We start from the raw sequence: 15,127 nt of genomic DNA, 5'->3' as shown, positions 1-15,127 counted from the left end.
AGTTTTCAGGTCTACTGTAGTGGTATTGATGCCATAAAATGTGCAGTATTGAGTGATCCTTTAGCATTGTAGGGATAAATGAGAAGACACAGCAAGATGTCTCCTGATAGATCCGGTAAACAGGCTTTTACTTAATGGTTTATAAAAGGTTTTTTGATTCATACTCATTTGAATACATCTATAAATCTGTTTGATTGCAGAGATGAGATAAAAAGTGGAGAGATAAGTCCATAAATGGCAATTTGCACTGGCAAAAGAAAATTATGTGCTGTCTTTCCAGTTTCATGCCTTTTTATTTTTCTTCATAATTTGATGATGCAGAGCTGGGTCTTTACAAATATTTTAGCTTACTTTGTCCATTTCTATACATTTATGAGGTATATTTGGGACACGTCTGAGGTAAAATTTGGTAGTCAGTAAATCCTAAAACTTCTTTAGGATACATTATTTTTTTTCATGTGCTGACTAGTGCATTGTATTGAGTTTTTGAACAATTCTTTTCAACTTCACAGACATGATACATTTGCAATAAAGTCATGTATTCAACTTCTCAACGCATCACTTTATTATCTCCCACAATTCTTGCTTCATTCCAGCCAGCTTGGTTAGTCCCATCCCAGTTCTCCTTTGGAAACTACTTAACCATTGCATTATGGATATTTCAGCAAAAACTTTTTTTTTTCATGGCTTTGTCATTTAATTTATACTCTTCTGATAAATAACAAGGAATAAGTAAATAATGTTAATAAACAAGCTTTTCAGCATTTGTTTTTCCTGCAACAAAATAAGTGAAACTACATTGATTCATAACAAAAATATATGAACCATTAACCTTTTACTTAGTTAAGTCATGTTGTCTAGGAAACAAACATGACTTTCTCAGAAGAGAAAAAAATCTTATGTTTATGAGGATTTCAGTAGTTAATCAGTATTCATTTTCATTAAAAGAGACTAATTTTAATCTTTACAGCATGCATTAATACAGATTAAACTTCTAAATGCAGATGCAAAGAAATTCTTAATGATTTGCAATTCATTTGGTAATGGTTGTTTTATATTCAATTAAGAGAAGTAAAATCTTTCTGTCAACTACATTACAAAGCATTTCCATTCCCAAACTCCTCAGCACTAACATCCTTGTGCTATCAACACACAAAAAAATAGCCCTGTACATGCTTCTTTGAAGATGTTTAACTCTATCCCAGTTAAAACCAGTACAACTACTTTCAGTTCAGGTTTCTTTTCCAATGCACTCTTGTTATATCCAAATACCTGTGTAATCAGATGTATGTATATATGTACATGTGGACATAAAACAAATACTTAAATATGCAATTTTTTCTATATTCATTTAAATATCAATATTACTGTTCTGCTAGAGGAAGTATAATCAAACTGCCTATTAATCAATGAGGCTGGTTTTGAATATCCTGAAGTTCATTTTTTGCCTTTCATTTTCTCTGCCTTCATCCACCTGATTTTCCTTTTTCTGTTTACTTTTCTAGACACATATACTGCTCCACACCTTTTGTCTACTCCAAAACTTTCTCTCCCATTTTTCCTCTTCTTATATCTTTTCATTTGTCATACTACCTGACTGTGAGAGGCATCTTTCTCAGCTATTTGTATAGATAAATACCTTCATTAACACTGTGTCTCTTTGTTGATGGCAATGCATTTCAAGTACAAATACTGTGAGATAAGATTTACTTTAGTTAAAACTTGGCAACAAGTATTGTTTGCCTTTGAAAATGAGGTTTTATATTTTTGGTTTCATCATTCTGATCCTTCAGTTCAGGCAGGCGCTTCAAATTGATTGTTTTCAAACAAAAAAGAAAAAAAATATTAATGATTCATAGTTCAGTAAGCTGGCCTTAAAGGAATTGTTTCAGGGTGACCTCTGATTTTTCACACACAATTAGCTAACAAATAGAAAATGTAATGGAAGAACTTACAGGAATTCTTACTTGTAAGCCCATTATTTTTCTTTCTGCAGTCACAAGATGATTATTATTTAGGAAAAAAATGTGTATCAGGAAACAGGTCATTACTTTTTGATCATACACATTTTTAATATATTTGATTCATTTCTCTCTTCAGCATCTTTAGCTGAAAACAGTTATTTATACTGTTCTACTCTAAAGTAATATTTTTGCTAAGAAAATCTCTATCTAATAAGATCAGAAACCCAGTTGTAATTGAGTAATTATACTAAATAATAAAAGGAATTTATATACTAATGGTAGTCCATTCATAAGAAAGACTTATCTCAGGCAATGAAACACTCCAGATTAATAGAAATAATTTATTTTTGTCAGAGACTTGTTATATGTTTAAACATCATCTTTTGTCTTAAACTCCTTCCATAATTGTGCAGCCATTCTGGAATTTAAGAAATATAGCCTTAACGTTTTGCTCCATTAACTTTTATAGAGCTATAGCCATTAACATTGAAGATTGTCTCCTATGTACTTTTTGTCTCATGAAGTGCACTTAAAAGTGCAATAAACAGGCAACTAAAATTTGTCCCAGTTTGGAAGGGTCTGTAATTATCAGTACAAACATGATCCTATCAATGGGATGCAATTTATTTTGCTTTGAGATCTCCATGGCTTATTTTATTATTAAAGCAATACTTAACAGGGGCTTAAAAGAAACTTTCTTTTTATCCATGTATGACTAGTCACTAATTTTTATCTTGATTAACCTCTTAATTTCTATTAGTGTTTGCTTTGGCTTAGCATAGCAGAAGTATTTTTGCATAAAAGGAAATTTATTTTTCATATCAATGTGTTGTCTGTTAAGCAATAAACAAAAAAACATTTAGTACTTAGAGATTTTGAATATCAGTGGTATGGTAGCTTGTAAAGTCTCCTCTACACTGTGCATGATATATTAAAACTTAACATTAGTCTAGCAACATAGGGAAAATAAACACAATAAAAATATGGTCATTTATTTGTTTTTAATTTGACCCAATAATTATATACATATCCAGAACAAGCAGGAAGATGAAAGTTGAGGAACAACTTGTTAAAGGTATTAATATAAAGTAATGATAAATAGCAATTAGTAATAAGTATTAAAAATATATCATTAAACAGTCTTGCAGAGAACTAGCAATAGAGAGAGAAATTATTGCAGTCTCTTTGCATGTCAAAGTAGTACTGAAAAAAGACAAGATGTTAGTAGAAAAAATAATTTAATTCTTTGTATTGATGTGTACTGTGGAGAACCTAAAGAAGATTCCTGCATCAAAACCTTCATAAGAAATCAGTCTGAAGAAGTGTCAGGATAAAAGATTTACAATATTATGATATAATAAGAAATAATAAGCTGCTAGAATTCAGATATGAAACTCCTGAATGAGTTGTTTGTAATACGTTATCTGAATCAGCCTCCACACCAGAAACAAGTGCCAACAGTGATAACAAAATGAAAAGCAACAGTTAAGCAAGTCAAAGATATGTATATTGTGACTCACAAATCTTTTAAAGTTTTAAAGGAGAGTTAGAGCAAGATATCACATATGAATACTTCAATAAAGTAAGGCATAGAAGATAACAATAGTCATTGCTGTGGTATGAAACTAGGTATTTCCTCTTAAGTAAAATAATATCAAACCACTGCAGATAGAGCATTGAAAACCTAACCTCAATGTTCAGGTACAAACACAAGTAGAAGGTAGGAAATTAACAGGGAAGCAGTACTGAAGTAATCAGGAGACATAATATTATCATTATATTAAAACAATAAATAATAAAAATATAAGAAATGCATTTGTTTATTTTCAAAATGCTTTAATTATTTTGCCTTTCTTTTGAGCTGATTTAACCCCTACCATTTCAGGTCATTAAGATTACCCTACAGAATTGGTGTCTACGTTGTCAATGTAGAGAGTTAAGTGTTTCATGTAAGATCTTTAGTTGCTTTCTACAAAAGTACTTAACCCCCTCTATTGCAGAAAGCAAAATGGTCTGATTTGATTGATTTTAATTTATTTATTTTTACAGAAAATTATTGTGGTTGATTCAGATACCTAATGTCTATCACATTAAATCAATAACAAACCTGGCAAATCATAGCAAACAAAGCCAAAAGTCTTGGCTATATAACCTGGAAAAACTGCTTTCCAAGAATGCTTATAATTATCCAATTTGCTAATTTCCATATACAACCCCCTTATATGTCTGCACCAAGATCCTTCTTCAAATTTTAATACACAAAAAAGTCATATTGAACAAACTGGAAGCTTTTTTTGTTTTGTTTTGTTTTCGTTGCTGTTTTGGTGGGGTAGAGAAAGAAATGGAGAACAGGAGAATTCTTTCAAGGTCTTTTTAAAACTTCTTAGATAGGAAATGTGATTTGTAACTTTTTTTTTTCTTCAGAGAATCATGGGAGGTGGTAGGTTCCCAGCAACTCCCATATAAGTTATGCTGTATTAATGCATACATAAGGCAAAAAAGTGCATTTTGGATTCTCTTGCACATCAGCATTATTTTGAGATATATGTAATGGATTACATAATTTGTCATGAACAGATAACAGTTGACAGCTGTTTGTCTTACACCACATAATTACATATACTGCAGGTTGATGCTGTGTGTCACAAATATCTTTGCAGTCATGTACTCATTTTTGAGATTTAACATAATGGATGTCTATAGTCGTTTAACCCCAACAGCAGCTAAAACCACCACACAGCCATTTGCTCACTCCCTGCCCCAAAAGGGATGGAGGAGGGAATAAAAACAGAAAGTAAAACTCATGGGTTGAGATAAAGACAGTTTAATAGAAAAGAAAGATGATAATTATAAAAACAACACCATTAATAATAATAATAATAAAAGAATGTTAAAAGCAAGTGATGAATAGCACAATTTCTCACCACCCAAAGCAAATGCTCAGATAGTTACCCAGCTGCACTGCCCCTGGCCAAGCCCCCAGTTATGTACAGAGCGTGATGCCGTATGGCATGGAATATCCCTTTGGTCAGTTGGGATCAGCTGTCCTGGCTGTATCCCTTCCCAGTTTCTTAGGCATCCCCCACATTCTCGTTGGCAGGCCAGCATAAGAAGCTAAAAACTAAAAATATCAGTGTGTTATCAACATTGTTCTCTTACTAAATTCTAAACTAGCACTATACCAGCTGCTAAGGAGAAAATTAACTCCTGATGAAAGCAGGGCAATCTTTCCTTTTGTGAGGAAATGGAGAGAAAAACATTCAAGGGATACATGTATCAGGCTTGAACATATTTTTTCATATGTAAAACTTTTCGTAGTCTTTTTCAGTTTCGGACTACCACTGTCACCAACACTTCAGTTGGTGTCCCTCCTACTATTGCATATGCATCAGATAGCACATTTTTTCTCATGCCCAATCCCCACAGAAATTTAAAAAAATAACCCAACCTGATTTAATTTCAGAATTGCTAAAATTCCCAAACTTTGTTCAGTTTAGATCAATATATTTTCACATACTCAAAAACTGTAAACAATTACAACAGTAGCATTACTCTGTCTCTGATACTGGTCTTATTTTATGGGATTTTTAGAAAAAAATCAGTGTATTTTTAAACTGTATCACATGATATAATCCTCAAATTCCACTGTAGATCTTATAACATTAGTTTACTATGATAGTAGCTATCTGAAGTGCATATCTAAGGCTCATAGATATGAAACATAAAATGCCATTTTGAGAAATATTTAATCAGACCAATTTTATATAATAGAATATCTATGTCTGAGAAACTTAAGATAGCAAAGAGAGAAGATGAATGCTGACATGAGTACCATTTACTTTAGTGTGTAGTGCTGAAAGAACAATTGTAACCCAGTCTCAAAAACTTCATCAGGCATTATGGGATATCTACAATATTAGATTAACTGTAATAGCTATGCTTTCATTACTTTTTGGATTTTCTTTGGGAACAAATTGTGAAATTTTTACCAGAAAAGTTGCCAATATAAGATAAACTGGGTAAGCAAATTAAAATGATGATTACTCTCCTACAAAAAACTCAAAAAAACACCTTCAAATTTAGATTCAAATAAACATGATAACTACGTTTTTGGATTCATCACTAAACTGCTTTGCAGTTTTCCAACATTAACCTCAAAAATCCCTACTCTATCACTGAGGTAAGGACTATTTATTTCCTTCCTGGTTTTTACCCAGATCTTTACTGAAGATCAAAATGATCACTAGTCTTTTTAATATATTTTTTAAGTTAATATCTTTCTGCTTAATTTCACCAAAAATACAAGATTAGGTGCTAATAGAGTATCTGTGACCTCACAGCTTCAGAATACATAAAAAACACATCCATGTGAAATAACAACAAAATAATGACAATAACACAAGTAAAACATATCCCCTAGATGAGAAATAAACCCACAAGTTATAATAAGCAAATAAAAGTACATATATGCAAGCTTTTATTGTCTGAATATAAAACTATAATCCAGTATTGCTTATATCTGCCTTTTTCTGGTATCTCGATTTGAGAATTTTCTTCAGCTTATTTTTCTGCATGTCAGCCTCTGATAGATCAGCTGGACAATAAAATCTTTTGGGAGTCAGAAAACACTCTGAATAGAATCTGTGTTCCTTGACTGCATAAAATAGCAAAAGATGTTATGTACTCCACCAACACTCATACTTAAAAGTGTCTTAAGCCATAAAGTCACAGTAGTACCATGCTGTCATTTTAATAAGATACAAGGAGAATAACTCATAGTCATGCACCTAGCATATTTTGAAGATCTGTACAGTTAAAATTTGTTTCATGGTTTAGTGTCCTAGAAATCATTTAAAAGTATACAGGATATAATACTGTTATCACATGAAAACAGTGAATTTGTTGATCTTTAATTATTTTTGCACTTCAAGATACAGTATTTAGGTTTGCTGATCTCAAATTCTATTGGATTGGTTTTTATTTCCTTTTTTTTTGTAATTAAGAAGGGAAGAGGTCTCTTATTTAGTATTAGGTGGGTGTGAATGAACAGCTGGTTTCTAGCAGTCAAACTGGACATACATTAAGGAGCTGGCTTTCAAGTGCGAACAAGTTAGCAATATCGGTATAAAAACTTTTATCATTCATTGTCATTGTGTATCGACATTAAGCTGAACAGTCATCCACTCAGATATATTCTGAACTGATTAAAAACAATTACAGGTTTTTTTAATATGCTTGTGCTATCAATTTTACTGGCAGATTAAAACAATTTTGGACATATGTGCAAAAAAGAGTCCTAGTTGAGAGTAAATCCCCTCTGAGTATTAGAGGAAATTTGCCCATATCCTTGTTTTGACCCTCTGTACCAAGGATGTATCAAGCAAGAAATTCTTCAGATAAAAAAGGCCACAAAGGGCCACATTCTCAAGTCCAACAGGGATACCAGTAGTGAAGTATGAAAAGGAAATAACTAAAGCCAGCAAGTACAATCTGATCTGGAGCCTGTGTGTAGCTTAATATAATGAGTTAATTGCTTAATAAAAATCTCAAGCATGGGGAAAGACTGAGTGAACTGATAATACATTAGGAAACAGTGGGTAGCAGAGTATGGTGGTTTATCTCAATTTTAATTGTTTTAATCTTTGCATGCACATTTCTATAAAAACTGTTAACTGAGATGGGAATTTTGGAATTTAAACCATACCTAGTTTTTTTCTCAAGGCTTTTAATAGCTTACGGGTCCCAATAGCTTTGTAAAGACCAGGCAGCCCAGCAGACTGTCCTGTGAGATCATCAAGCCTGAGGCAAGCAACATAGTGCTACACACTTTCACTAGCTTAAAACCAGGATATAAATAAGTAAGTAAATAAATAGCCAAATAAATAAATAAATAAATATCAGAAGCACTTTGAAATCTATTCCGTTTTCTTCCACATTCATTTTTGACCTAATACACTTCAGAAGAAAATGTCTTTCCAGAGGGCATTTAGCAAAGTGCCTTGGCAGTGGAAGAGACCTCTCATGCTCCTTTGTTTTCCTTTCTGGAAAACAGTTAATGTATCGCTATTATTTGTGCTAGGTTTTTGTTTATTTCTTGACTCTAGGGTAACGTATTTAGTGTGCATTCTCCTTATACTGTTTTTCTGCTGTTTGTAAAAGGCCAACTGTTGTAAGTAGTTATTGCAAATATTTAGGTTGCATTGAGAATTGTTAATCAAAAGAGTTGAATTACAATTTTTATGACATTTATGGCAGACCCAATTGAACAAAAGCAGCTTTTAATCAACTAATCAAAGTATCTAAACATATTTTTCTCCAAAATTATGCAATGAATTTCCTTTAGCTGTTTATTTTTTTAGCTTGTGTGAAACAATGAGGGTTATACTAAGGCTTGTTCTACATTGTAATTCATGAAATGTATTCATGTGTATTTAACTCCCAGCCCTTAAACAGAAAATATTCTTTTTTGCAAATTTCAAAAATCCATTTCTTTGAGATGGTTCTAATTTGTTGGTTCTATTTGTTGATGCAAATAAGCTGCTGAGAAATCAATTAAGTTACAGATAATGGACTGAACTTTTCCTACAGATGGATTATATGCCATTTTATATTGTAGATGTGGCTCACAAAGCGTATCATCTACCACCACAATATTATTTTGGTTTATTTATCAGAGTTATTATTAATTTAGCATTCATGGAGCAGCCACAGAGTGTGAAAGCTGGAAAACTATAGCCAGATTTTCCAGCATTGTCACTGATTTGATGACGTTATTTCTAACAGCTCTTACCTCGTGAATAAATTATACCAGTAAAATATAATAGAAAAATCTATTAAAGTGACTACAAATTAACATGTATCTTAGTTTTGCTAAGAATAAGATTTCATAATCCTGAAAGTAGGGAAGTTTGGAATAGGACTAAATCAGTACAGGATTTACTATATAAAGAGTTTGATGAACAAAATTAACCCTTTTTAGATGTGTTGAGCTGATTGTATGGGACAGGCTTTGGGGCACAAAGTCATTTAATCTATTGTGACAAAGCAGGAAGAGAATTCCTTAAGCAACAAAAGGCCAGGCCACAGGGTTGCCATTTCAGGATAAGAAGCAAAGGATAACATTTCCCTCTTCAGAACATTGCCCTTTAGATTCCTAAGAGGTCTTTCTTTTTTTGTCTCACTGACAATAAAGAAAGTTCAGTGCAAGCAAAGGGGAGATGTTACCACTTTCCAGGTGTTAATACAGTCACGCATCTATATTTATGACAAGAAATGAAGTTTCATTTCAGTGTAAGACTTTTCAAAGCTCAGGTTAGAGTAATTTAGACTCTTTATTTCTACCTAAATAAATCTTTCTGTCTCAATGAGACTTTTAGATTGCTTGAAAATAGAGGTACCCTCTTCTACCTTTATGGTCACACATTCAACACTGCATAAGCAACATTCTACTTTTCTAAATTGGTACTATCGTCAGTAACAATCCCGTTAATTCCAGTCTCTACACTTCTTCTGTAAAAAAAATAATTTTAAATAGTGCTATAAGAGAATTTACAGTCCACATTTTCAAATGGAATATATTGGAAGATGTAAACCATTACCCTTAGAGTCTTATAGAAATAAGCTTACAGGTACAGAAAGGCAACTGTGAGCTAAAATGCTTACAGGCTCTTCTGTAGTCTTACATTTTGTCTAACTACACCATGGAATAAAGAGCAAGAATAAAAAATCCTTGCTTAAAGCTGTGTTCTCCCCAGCAGGGTCATTCACACTAAGAAAGTAACTTTATGTTCTTAAGCGTTCTGTCTGTTGATGTTTAAAGTGGAATCGCTTGTATTTTCAGACTTCACGTCTACACTTCTTTCCTTCCTAGCAGGCATATGCCCACACTCCCACCTCTATCACAAGGAGCTAATTTGTGTCTATCACAAGGAGCTAATTTGTGTCTGGTGTATTCAAATAGTTGTGGTGAGCTTTGGGAATAGCTCTGGTGGAAATAGGTATAATAAACAAGTGCATTTTATGCAGTTCAATACAGCACCTTTTTTCTTGACAGACTTTAATATATAATCAGTCTGATTGTCTGTGATGGTAGTTGGTGAACAATCTCTTTCTGTCCTTATCTTGAGTCACAACCGTTTTCTTATATTTTCTCACTGTGGTCCAGTTGAGGATGTGAAATGACAGAGCATCTTTGGTGGGCATGTGGCCTCCATCCAGGATCAACCTATGAAATGTTTGTGGCTTTTTTCTCTTTGTTTATCTCTACAAAGAAATCAGTGTTAAAGTTTTTAATGGATTTTATTACGTTTTTGTCTTTCTTCTTGAATTCCTGTTCGTACACTTTTCAACTTTCAAAATGGATGGATTTTTAATGGTTGTAATTTTAGTAGAGAATCTCTTCCATATATTCCTTCTGCTATTTATTCTTTAGGTCTAAAGAATGGAATGTCTAGAGATGGAATGTCCTGTTCAATGCAGGTTTTCTTCTATAATTGGGAGTACTTCGTTGCTAGTGTTCTGTTTTCCTGCATTTCTTCATCCAAACAAGCTTCCTGTGAAGGCACAATGTTTTTTGTGGGTTCCCCCCCCCCCCCCCCCCCCCAAAAAAAAAAGTTAAATTACTAATACTTATTAGTGGTACAAATAAATTTATGCTATTCCCATTTTTGCTTTTTGAAAGTGCTTATGGACTTAGTGGACAATATTTTTAAAGAACCTACCATGTTTAATTTAAATTTACATTCTTTTACCAAGAAATGTAATTTTAACTATTAGCCTGTTAGCCTGCCTAAATTAATCTCTTTTTATGTTAGCTTGAAAGGAAGTGACAGTTGACAAATGTAAAAAAAAGGCGAAGTAATGCACAAGCTAACTTCAGAAAGGAAAATGGAAAAAGGGAGTTTAGTTATGATTATTTTGTATTTAAACATAAAATTTAAGAGCATATCTATAAAAGTTTTTGTGAATATCGCTTGCAGTGAACTGCCTTGATGCAGTCAAGAAGAAAAAGAAAAAGGAAAAAAACAGAGAGGGAGGAAAAGGTATTTTGCAAGCAAAAAGTGAATAAATTCATCTTCATTATGTTCTTGCTCCTTAGGCTACAATTTCAATGCAGTTTGTTTCAAAATAGTCAAGAGTTCTGGTGTGTTGTAGTGAAATATGTTTTGAATCATAAGCTGGAGGATAAAACACAACCTTTTTAAAATCATATGTGGAGGAGATTTAAAAAAAACAATGCTGTAAATTTGTAAATTGAGTCAAGCTTTACTTCTGAGGTGTGTTTTTTATATTTTAGTTCACTTTACCAAATATATTTTTTTCAGTTGTGTTACCTTTGACTGGCTACAACACTGGGAGCATATAAAGATATTTTTGCGAACTGATTTACATCCACTCAGGACATGGCACATCGAACCGTTCACATCATAACATATCTACTGAGCTCATAGCACAGCTACCCCAAAAGAAACCTGAAAATTGCTGTCATAATATTTCATCATCAAGGGTAAATACTGCCTCTGAGAGGGTAGGGTTATTTCCTCTTGTTTTAAAAGAGCATCTGGTAGTAAGTTCTATAAAGTGATATATTTTCCTCTTACTAATGAAAAATCCTTATTTAAATGAATACAAATAATAAATAAATTAAGAAGACTAATGTAACCTAATCTTTGTAGCAGCATATGGAAAATTTAGAAGAATAAAGGAAGAAACGTGACTGGATTTGTAGAAATTTGAAGTCCTCAAAATACTATCAAAAATGTAGCTTGCAACTGTTAATTATAAGAGTCAGATTTGTATCTTTACTTCATAATAACTGAATGTTAATAGTAAATCTCGTAATATTTACTTGCCAATTTAATTGAAGTTTAAATTAACACGTACTCTTGGCAGTATCTCACAGCTGTCAATTTAGAGGCACTTACACAACTGACTTATTTTGATATCTGGTGAGATGCCACAGGTTGAATTGATCATTGTTTGTCTACCTGGCAAAGAACATCTCTTGTAACTACAAATCCTTTTCTCAGTAGCATCTAAGTGTACTGAGGCTGAAGGAGGAATTTAAGCCTTTAGTGTAATTATTCCAAGTCAGCAATTTAAATTTGCTTATCCTGTTATACCTTAAAATGCAAACAGAACTATCTCTAACTCCTTACTTTGCCAATCATTCTACCTAATTTACCAAATACTGAGAACAATGCTTTGATTTACTGTTAGCAAGAATGCAGACTGGCAATGCCCAAGACTGTTATGCTGTACCCATCACAGGTGTGGAACTGTTGAACTGATGCCATCTACAAGCCCATTTTAACACCCATAAATACATGGCTACAAAGAACTCTTATTCTATGAAAATATATTAAGTAGATCTCCAATTTGAATAATGTTTTATTTGCATTTGAATATATGTATGGTTACCCTGTGACTAAAAATGGACCTTCAGTTTTTCTGTTAACAACGTGCATAATGGTAGTTGGGAAAGAGGCATCCTTGTGAGTTTAAATAAAGACTCTTCTCACTAAAATAAATATGAATCATTGAGTTAAATATAATACAGACAGGTGTGCATTCCTAAATTCAAGGTATGAATAATTAATAAAATAATGGTAAAAGTTTAAAGGCAGTAACATTATGCAAACTGTTCCAGGGTGAATTTATCCGAAACTTTTTTTAAAACAAGAGTTATTGACCTGATTCTTTAATACCCTATAGACCCTTCTGTAAAGCTTAGTTTCTATATTACCTTTTGAAGTTGTTGCAGGATAGGTGAGCAATTTGCACTACCAACAGCCTAATTAGGAAGAATAATGTCCCTTGGGACAACAAAACCTTCTTCATATTCAATCATCCAATCAAAAAAAATATACAGGGTGGGGTAATGAATCTTAAAAATGCCAATTTAGTGAGTTTCTAATCACAGATACTTCATCAGCTGACAAAAGAAAAACCTCAGTAGGTGTAGCACTTCAAAATCTGGGACAATTTACATGTAATTTCAGGAATCAGCAGGGATACACAGCTGGATAAAAATAAAAAGCTTGCTGTAATTGAAAATTGCCTTGCAGCTTGTTTGTGATTAAAATGAAGTTCAGTTCCTTGAAATCTTGTTTAGCAATTAAATCTGTTTTACTTAGGCAATGAAATATTGTCTATTGTCCTTGAATGATAAAACCAGTACAGACGTTCTCTAACACTTCATTCTAATTGAACACGTGTACATAAAAAAATTGGCAACACCTACTTTCAACAACTTGAAGGCTTTTGTTTGAGTGTATTCAAGAAATGCACTCTTACTAAGAGGCTGTGGTCATCTCTATTACTTAAAATGAATCTTGGTGCCAGCCTGTTGTGTTTTGCACCAAAAGAAGTTAAATATTTGCACCACTTTACATCTAAATTGATCAAGTCTGTCTCAAAGCCATTCTGATAACTTTACCTAAACTAATAGAGTTTAAAGTTTGACTTGAATTTAAAGTTAACCTCGAAGAGAGTTCTTGTTTATTTTGGTTTTCAGTTTTTGTATCTGCTTGTTTGATGTGTTGAATAGATTGAGGAAAGTGACAGATGATTCTCTTGCAATAAAACAGGCATTAGAAACTTCAAGTCTCTTTTTTCTGTGTTTTCCTTAAACTATTTAATTAGTTTTATAGTAAAAAATAATTTTAAGAAACAATTGCAAATAAAACATGAGCTGTTGTAATTCTCCGAAATATTTTCACTGTAATGTTTCATATGGGTTTTTGGGTTGGTTTTTTACATTGAAACATAATGAATCCCCAGTCCTCACTAGGTTTACCTTAGAGAGATAAAAAAATTAAAACAATTATTGAATCATAAAGCAAAGGTTTGTAACAAAAGAACAAAGCCTCCCAACCCAAACCCAAAAGCCACAGGGAAATTAGTAAGACAAATCACCTTTCTTATGCATACCCTATCCCAAAACATTCACACAGACATAGCCTAACTCTCATTTAATTAATTTCCTTACGTGCATTCCTTCAGTATGTATTTCTACAATTATGGCTTCCCTAATCATGTTGTAATTTTAATGCTATATATTCAAAAGATATAAAAAATATTGAAATAATTAAAATATTAACATTTGTAACTGAATTTGTAAGTACAAAGATTTATTCTTTTTTAATATTTTGTTTGAATCTTCCTCTAGGATGCATTCAATTCCAGGTAATTTATATATCATTCTCAAAATTCTCACAAGTAGATGAATCAAAAATAAGTTGCCATAAAGGAGAATGTCCTGACAAAGAACAGAAGCAGTACTTGGATAGCTATTGCTGCACTGATTGAATTAGTGAAAATGGCCCGAAAGGACAAGGCAGAGTGTTTGTAGCCAATTTTGGCTTCAAATACTTGGAATTAGGAAAAAACAGTCAAATTATGTGTGGAAAGGTTATTCAAAGCAGCCTGATTGCAATGTACTGTAAAAGGTGCTGAAAGGTCACTTGAAAGACTCAAGTGAAAACCAATAAAATTTAGGCAGATTAATTTAGAAAACAGAAATCCACTCAGTCCATCAAAACAGGCATGAGGAAGAAGATGTAGAAATGAACAGAGGAGGAAGATATAGAAGAGAGAAAAACCACCCCCCCCCAAAAAAAAAACCCACAAAAAACCCCAAACACAACCCCCTCCAAAACATCCATATCCAGTAAGTTATTGCACTCACTGTCACCATATGTTCCATTGCTTTAAATGACAAAATAAGAAAAAAAAAACCCACAAAAATTATTGTCTTGAATTCTCTTTTTGGAGGAGATCATGGAAAAATGTCTGCAATCCTGAACACTGAAAATACAGATTAGTATGTATTCCTAGTAATATTCAATGTATTTCATAGTTAATGTAGCTTGCATTTATAGTCTTCACGCATTAGGAAGTTAGCATGTAAACAATGTGACATTTGATGAGTTATTATGTTAATACTTATTTTATGAGTTAACATGTTAATTAATGCTTGTCTTCTTTACAGTTGTTTATTCTTAAATTAAAAAAAATATTCTTTGGTGGTAAGATTTCAGTGTGGATAGCCAACTGTTCTAGGAACAACACAAAGCAAAAAAGAGAAGAAAAGTGGTGCAAAGGATTTAATCTGGATCTAGAAAATAATTCATGTTACTGATGTAATTTGGATAAAGTATGAG

The sequence above is a fragment of the Gallinula chloropus genome (genome assembly GCF_964237585.1).
Source record: "Gallinula chloropus genome assembly, chromosome: 7".
NCBI classification, from domain to species: Eukaryota; Metazoa; Chordata; class Aves; order Gruiformes; family Rallidae; genus Gallinula; species Gallinula chloropus.
The sequence above is the reverse complement of the archived record's forward strand: the minus strand, read 5'-3'. Positions refer to the sequence as shown.